General features: G+C 46.4%; 1 non-coding gene across 1 annotated transcript; it reads right to left on the bottom strand.

Moving 5' to 3' along the window:
• Positions 1-3,738: 3,738 nt before the first annotated feature.
• Positions 3,739-3,811, bottom strand: TRNAA-AGC (transfer RNA alanine (anticodon AGC)). Its single transcript has one exon. It is a non-coding gene; the product is annotated as a tRNA-Ala (tRNA).
• Between the last annotated feature and the right edge of the window lie 4,833 nt (positions 3,812-8,644).

Here is an 8,644-nt window from a genome sequence, read left to right as displayed (position 1 = left end):
TTTAACAAAAAGTGTCCGAAAACACAAAAGAACAGTTCATTCAGTCGAAGAAAAGAAGCACAACTTTCGAAAAGGAATTCATTCATATTCGTCATCTATTCAATATACGGAACAAAACACGGGCATTTTCTATTCCGATCAGGATCAATCGTGATAGACCCATACATATGGCTATGTATGCTATTAACGAGAAGAAGAAAGGGGGTTAACCGAGGGGCCTGATTTTTATTAGTCCTATCACAAGAAGCCAACAAACACTGACACCAAGGACAACATAGGGGAAATTACTTGTGCTTAATAAATGAAATAAACGATAAAGTAATGGCAATTAAAGTGGATGAAAAAACAACTTGCCGCAGGTGGGAACCGAACCCACAACCTTCACATTTCGCGAAATTCTTTATTTCATTTATTAAGCACAAGTAATTTCCCCTATGTTGTCCTTGGTGTCAGTGTTTGTTGGCTTCTTGTGATTTGTATGCTATTGTGAGCGATTGCGATTGAAAATGACGTGTGAAAGGGGTATTATATGAATATATAATATGAGCGAATATCCATAAATTAATATATATATTCTGAATATTCATATATTCAGAATAGTCATATATTCATATATTACGATATATAATACTGCTGTCACACGGCCACTTTCAATCGCTGCCGAGCACAATACAGGTCCCTTTCTTTTAAAAACTTTTTGTGCGCAAACGAACAGGGACGAAAAAGAGGAGCAACACAAGAAAGTGCTCGTCCTTGTGTTTCTCCCCCTTGTCCCTATTTGTTTGCGCACAAAAAGTTAAAAAAAAAATGAATCTGTTCCAACTAAACCAACTCGCAGTTATTCTTGAGGTACCGCCTACCAACGTTTTATGGTATCTATAAACATTGAGTTGTACCCCATGCGAGCGAAGATTTCGAGCGACGTATTGATCCCCGGTGTTGCCGATATTTTAGGGCAGCAAATATGTATCGAAGCTAGTGTGACGCGTGCTTTATTAATTTCAGTTGATTTATTTTACTGTAAAAAGCAGCATAAAATATTTCTGATGGTCTTGCAGTAGGTCCTTATTCTTGCACATATAAATATTCAATTGTTTGCTCATTCTGTGCGGTAATCAGTAGCATTTGATGTACATCCAGTTCCGGCTACATGCTATTGGCTAGTCGTTCGTGGCATTTCCGGCCGACAAGCGACAAGTTTTTACAGGACCGAGCGATCTGTTCAAGTGGCGGCCTGATCCGGCGCTTGTCGCCGTCGCACACAAAATCGCTCTCATGGGGTTTAGCCTGCTCTTTGAGGCCCTTGCCATTATTACCAGCTGAAAAGCGTATACCACATCGTATCTTGTGTTTAAACAAGAAAAGGAGAAAGTAGATGTGATCATTAGGAAGAGTGTTAAGAGTGCCCTAGGGCTCCCAGACTCGACCTAGACGGACCTCCTTCTCAAAATGGGGGTTCACAACACACTAGTTGAGCTCGCTGCAGTACAAATGTCTCAGTTGGAAAGATTGGCCAGTCCAAAACAGGGAGAAAAATCATGGAATGGGTAGGAATCCGTGCGACAGGGGTGCCCCGATTGGCAAGAAGGACATATCGTTGGATGTGCGTAAATGCTTCCAAATTGCTCCCCTGCCTAAAAATATGCATCCTATCTACAACAAAGAGAGAGGAGAGCGCACAGGGCTAAGGCTCTAGTAAATAAACTTAAAAACACACCGGTGCATAAAGTAACATATGTGGACGCCGCCTGCGGGAGAGATGGTGCTTCAGTATTGATGGTGGTTGATGGCGATGGGTGCGTTTAGATAGCAAGCTCCACATGCACGAGGTATGCCTGTACAGCCGAGGACGTTGCAGTAGTGCTCACTTGTGCAGGTACAAAAGCGGGAGTCATACTATTCGATAGCAAATTAGCTGTCCGAAATTTTGGCAAAGGGAGAATCTGGGAAGAAGCCCTCCAAATTCTACTCAAAAACGCTCCCAGGAGGGGCATAACATTTATTTGAGTTCAGGCCCATGAAGAAGTCCCAGACAAAAAAGCAGCTCACGAGGTCGCTTGAGCACTCTACCACTGGGCAACTCTGGACCAGCCAGTCCCATGGATCAAAGATAACACCATCACCTACAGGGTAATCGTAGGTCATTACAAAGCAGATGGAAGAATCTTTCCGCCTCTGCATCAGTCTCTCTCTCTGGAGGATGCTCGCATCGATTAGGCGGCGCCTCCAGGAAAACAACTATATATCACCATATTGGATCTACTTACGCGATGGGATCTGCTTAAACAAGGGACTATAACGATGCCCTTTGCAAAATTTGTAAGGAGAAAGGTACGCTAGATCATGTAATATAGGAGTGTGCTGGCTTCCCAGGGGACAAGGAAAAGATTGACAGTAGAGAAGCCTGGGAGGCCTTGTTCCAGAACGAGGCCAAAAATGACCATCGTCGAGCAATCCACCTGGCCGTTGAGGCCATGAAGACTCACCATCCTCAACACACGGGGACTGCTTCGTCCTCCCCACCTACCTGCGTGTAGGGTAAGAGGCAGTCACCCCAATTCGGTGAAATAATGAAGTTTTCAATCAATCAATCAAGCAATCAATCTGTATGGTCTTGTTATATTGCATCGCCTCTATATTTAACGCGTTCCTCCTTTCAACAAGTACTGACAAGAAATGTCATTTCATTTTTTCAGTAAGTGAAGGCACCAACACTCCCAACTCTAAATAAATAGTGGAAATTTTCGGCACCTCCGAAATAATTTAATTCAGCACTTCTTTTTACAAGCCAGTTTCAGTACGCAGAGGTGGTGGATGGTGGCATCGCATGGTGGATACGCGTAGCTCCCTGCGGGAACCGTATAAACTTTAGATACGCCTGCAGCTCTGGGCCTATAGACCACAGTGCATTCTGTATGCATGACCCACCGAGTTGGTTATTCTTGCCTCTTGTCCTGCTTGAGTGCGCATAGAGCAAGGAGCATTGAGTCACAAAGAAGGGATCATGTTGGCTACGGAAATTTTTTTAAAAATTTGGCATAAAAGCACATAACATTTGCGTCATTGCATACAGACGGTCCCTTAATTGAATGAGTTGTGTGGTAGTTTTCCATCAGCCAAAGTGTAAGATTTATTTTATGAAGACACTGTTCAGAATATTAATGCTTTCACATTCACAGCCCATACGAAGTGCTTATAGGCGTTCTCGTCTTTCACAACATATGTCGCTACATCACGAGGCGCGCTCGTGACGTAGCGTTGCAGCCAATGGTAATTTACCTGCCGTTTCTATGCTACAGACGACATACGATGGCTTTTTTGCCCAATGGGCCATTTGACGCTTTGCCATCAAGAATAAAAGTGAACCTAATGAGGTACGGTTTCCAATCGTCTATCACGATCCTTAGACAGCTGGCGTCCCGGACAGGAGCCATGCTGAATAAAATTGTTTTCAGTCTTTCCAATGGGTGGCAGAGGTGCTACTGAATGATTAAATATTTGTTTTCACAAAGAAAATATTTTGTTTTCAAGAGCATGCTTCAGTCAGGTTCAGTGGGTGTAATATGTGGCTAATCATGGCAGCAAGAATACTACAATGTGAACTTCCAAATTTTTGAACCCGTTCTTCCCACCTAGGAGGATATCCTCCTAGCTTTCCACACGTAACTCAATTGTAAACTGTTGACACCCCAAGAATTATAAGAAAAAAAAAAGAAATTGAGAGGAAAAAAAAAAAAGTGGAGGTGCGGGGTATCGATCCCCGTACCTCTCGCATGCTAAGCGAGCGCTCTACCATCTGAGCTACACCCCCGACGGGAGCTCTTGCTTTCTTTTTATCAATATGTTATTTCTAAATTGTTGCGCATTTAACAGGCGCTGATTTTTAGTGGACGAATACACGGGAATTTTGCGATTTCACGTTGCCATCGGCAAGCGTGTTCGTCACCAGGGCCACTATAATATTTCCTCCTGCCCACTCATCGTCTCCCTCCTACCGCCAGTGCCAAGCGCACGGCCACGACCTACTGCTCATAAGCACTCTAGCATAAGGTAGCGACTTTCTCTGAACTTTGCCGCTGTCTCTCTCGCCTGCCGAGCCTCCGAGAGGAGATTCTTAATAATGGAGGGGGGTTGAAAATATGGGATGAAGTGCACCGCAGTAACTGCCTCTCCGTAGAGGACACCTCATGGAGGAAGGACACCTCAACTGAGCTGCACATGGGGTAATGGGAATGAAAAGAGGGGAGAGGGAGGAAGAGATGCGGCAGCGCAGCCGGAGCCAACGATGGCCGGAGCGGCGTGGGGCGCCTCTGGAGAGTCGACCCTCCTATTATTGGTCGAAGCGCCGTGGTCCGTAGCAGACGTCGGCGTCATTCCAGCAGGGTATCAAAATCGCGCTTTGATTCGTTTCAGGCGGCGGAGTTATGGCGGAGGGCGTTTCGCTAGCGCTGGCGCCGTTTACGTATTGCGGCGATGCGTATCCTGTGTTGTGTTTATGGGCGCAACAACCGAGGAGGCAAGGGTAAAAGATTCGTCGTTCCATCCGGAAGAAGCAACGCGGCTCGCCGAAAGCTTTGGCTGCACAGGATCGGCCGGGCAAACTTTGAAAATGCGCGGGACCCGCGCCTTTGTGAGGGAAGTGGCCGTTCATCAGAAGTCACTCGTATTCTTTCGGAAGATTTGGTGAGAAGCGCGAGCGTCTGCAGCCTTTCTTCGCACTAAATAACGTTCGGCACGGTTGTAGTTGGAAACGTTCACTCGCTGCCACGGAAGCCGTACTTCATGTTGTCTGGGCCTCGCCGTTTACGCTTCTGGTTCGGCAGGCTTTATTATGATGTCACGCATATTCCTTGGCGCACTTTCGCTGTAGTCGAAACCGTTGCTGGGCTCAGACACGAAAGTTGCGCTTCATAAGTTAATTCGGCCACGCTGTTCACGCAGCTTGCTGTGCAGGTCCCTCTGAAGCAGAGTTGCCAGATGCTGCCGAGCAAATAAGCAAATAACCACCCCAAAACAAGCCCGAAAAAAGCGGCGCGACTTTTGCTAAGAAGCCCAAAAGAAGCGGATGATAACAAATTTTCTCATTCTTGCAAATCGTTTAATTATAGTATTTAAAAATTGTACAAATACGAAGGGAAGGAAAACAAATCACTTTAATTATTTTGAACAGCAACAATATCAGCAAGAATGAGCGAAAACACTCATGCACTTTTTAACATTGTCCCCAGGGTAGTCTGCACCCTGTTCATTGCGCGTTTGCCAGTACATGAATGAAGTTACTTGTTGACTCCTCCAATCAATGTTTGATTTCACGGTTCAACTGCATACAGTAATCGTCGGATGTGTTCGACACATCAGGAAAACCCTCTGCGTCCACTTCGGAACCATACATGTTTTTAGAGTTGAGTAGCTGCAACATTTTTAATGTCGGTTGAAAGTCCCGGCACCAAAGACCTCGAAACTTTAGGCCATAACGTACGTGCAGGATGCCGCTAAACATAGGATTCTTCATTATGTTTCGGTGGTGCGACTTCACCAGGTTCATGTGCGAGAGCACGCGCTCGACATCGGAGACATGGCCAACAACGACGGAGCGAACTCTGCTATTTCCTTGAAACAACTTTCGCCGCTTGCATCCTTGAAATCTAGCACTTCTACCCAGAAAGGAGCGCCGTCCTTGTTGTTTACATTTTTCCAAGGAAGGAGGAACAGCCGTCTATACTGAGCATCCAGGAGTCCTACATCACCCTTGAACAGTTTGAGGAGAGGCACATCCTGAAGGGGCAGTTTTACCTGGCTCAGTATGTTCTCGGGCGAGAATGATTTCATGGAATTCCAAAGATGAATGTTGGGAGGAAGCCTACGGGCATTAAAATAACAATATTTGCAGGAAAAGCGCGAGTAAGCCCAAAAAAACGCGACAAGCGACTGTAAAAATTTACAAGCGACTCGGTGAAAAAAGAAGCCCACATTCGCTTATATTAAGCGGAACTGGCAACCCTGCTCTGAAGTGACGCGTATTGCTTGACGTCTTTTTTTTTTTTTTTAGTTGGAGTCTGCTGACGAACTCTTGACTAAAACGACGGTTGTCGTCGTTTGAGCCCCCGCTGTTCGTGCTACTCGATCGCGGTGCAGGTCTAGCTTTTATAGCGCGCATTGCTGCGCGTAATTGTATTTGTGGGGTTGTTACCAAAGTCGGCAGTTACTGTGCCTAGGCACAGTAAAGACAGCTATTGGAGGCGAGGAGTTACGGAGTCGCCATCTGTCGGAAGCACCTCGAGCGGCGCGCTCCTCATTGGTTTCACTTACGGTGCTCAATAAAAACACCATGCGGTATAGCCCTCCTGGACATTTATGTAAGTACTCTCAGAACGAGGGAAGTCTTTGACTATCGATATAATAATCTTGTGCAAACTGAAAGTACAGAATCGTTTACAGACGCTATCTCTTTACCGAATACGTACAGTGAACGCCACTGCGCGCGGTCGCCGCGATGGAGTCTCCCGAACCGGCTTCTTGCGTGAAAGGTAGGCAAACGCTGAGATTAAACTATGTGAAATATGTTCTTATAGTGGGTTGTCTGTATAACCAAATGGGGCATAACAGCATGAAGCTTCAATGCAGCGATCACACGGGTTCGCGGCGACCGACTGCGCGTCTGCATGTATGTCCACGCACAATGTTTTGCTCTCGCTGTGAGCTCGTTTTTGAACCGTGCCGTGTGCTTTAGGCCGCAGCATGTGAGAGTTAGACAGCACACTAGCAACCATTGCTGCGTGGATGCTATCAGAACTGCTCAAAAATAATTTAGTTATAGAGACTTCGACGCCTACGGCGACATGTGATGCGCCGTCGCGACGATTCAATCTTTCTCTGTCTTCTAAGTTCTTGGACATATCAATACTATTGTTCAAGTTGCGTCGCACTGTTTCTCAGCGTGCGATTTCCCTCTGCCTCTTTTTCGTAATCCAGAGCATTAACACAAACATGACCATATATGTCATGCCTTCTTTTAATGTGCGTCTTACCGCTCCCATTCCGTTCCAGAGACCTTACTAGTATTTAGCATCAACAATTTAAGTTCATAGACCAAACCGTCATGACATTAGCCGGGCGCGGGCGAGCGTGTCAGAGCGCGTTTTCAGCTACTCGACATCGCGCAGTCCCGGTGCCGTAGCAGAAATCTTCCTCACGTCTGTGCTTGCTGCATACCCGAGTTGTAGCCGATGGCTGTCTGCCGGTAAGTTTCGCGAGCCAAGCTTCACGCAGCTTCTTGTCCTGCGGCTACGTGTGAATAAGGCTGACACGTACCAGGCTCCGTTGCGTACGTCCGGCACTGCGGCACCGAACAGTAGCCTACCATGCTGCACGCCTCCAAAGACAGCCAACCTAATATAGTACTTTCAAATGTTGTCAAGCAGACACCCAAGACGGTAAAACCTCACCACGTAATCAGAACCGCAGCGGAACTGGGACTTCGAACTTTCGTTTTCAACTCGCTTCGGCGCTTGCGAAGCAGCCGACGCGGCCGTTGTGTCCACGTGATTCCTCATGTCACGCCGACGGTGGCGCCAACTTTTCTAGAGGTGGAGCGCGCTCCCAATATCTTGAGTACGCCATATCTGCGCGCATAACAAATCATAATACAGACATCCGCTTAACACAGCCGAAAATAAATTGGTTTCAAAGTTGTGCAAATCTAAGCTAGTTGAAACATTTTTAACGTGGATAGATCTCGTAAAAGAAACCTCTAACAAAGGGGCGGACAATGACCCATCCCATTTTCAACGTTCGACGTTGATAAAATTGTTATGGCCACGCACACGGCGGGCTGACATATCAACAGTTCTTTTCCAAATTATTTGTGAACTGTCAGGGTGTATATTTTTCTTCTGCGCCTGGTATCATTTCTCAAAAAGTTGTACCCTACTAAATCTCAGTTTATTCATATTAGGATCACCTCGCCGAAGACCAATTTGAAAGCCAATTAAATCCTTCGGAATTACGGCAGCAAGAAATTAAGGCCCGTTGCATTACCAAGCCTTTTTGTAGTACGAGAAAACGCGCCTCTGGCAGATGGAAGTAGTACACCACCATCGGTTCGAGCTTAGACCCCACGCTTGCTATTCAAAAAAGTAGAAGGTAAATATCCACATACAAAGCGTATGTTGTTCCGATTTCTCTCGACGGCGTTGAAGTTTAAGTTAAGCTGATCAAAGGGCGCCGTTCTAGAAAAAAAAAAAAAAAAAACTCCGTTAACTCGCTTGAGCACACCAGCTCCACCGTTGACACCGCATTCTAAGTGATCGCAGTGGAAGGAGCTTCGATAAAGCAGTGCAACGTGGATACTGGCAGTTATTGCAGTAGCTCATTTATGAACCTCTCCTGTCATAAACGCAAAAAACAAAACCTTCAGGCGCGCAGTGCACTGCGCGCCAAAGGGGCGAACAGCGTCTGCTAGATCAACGCCTCCTTGGCTAGCTGTAGCCGGACGAGGTGTCGCCACCGTCGGCGCCCGGGAGGAGCCGAGAGAAGGAGCGCCAGCACAGGAGGAAGAGAGAGGCGATTTCGTTACTTTTAGATAATTTATGGGTTTTAACTGCGCACCACTGCCATTCCACTGCGCACGGCATCCTTGGCCAAG

The sequence above is a fragment of the Dermacentor albipictus genome, chromosome 6, assembly GCF_038994185.2.
Source record: "Dermacentor albipictus isolate Rhodes 1998 colony chromosome 6, USDA_Dalb.pri_finalv2, whole genome shotgun sequence".
NCBI lineage: Eukaryota > Metazoa > Arthropoda > Arachnida > Ixodida > Ixodidae > Dermacentor > Dermacentor albipictus.
Note: the sequence above shows the minus strand (reverse complement) of the source record. Positions and strands in the feature narration are given on the sequence as shown.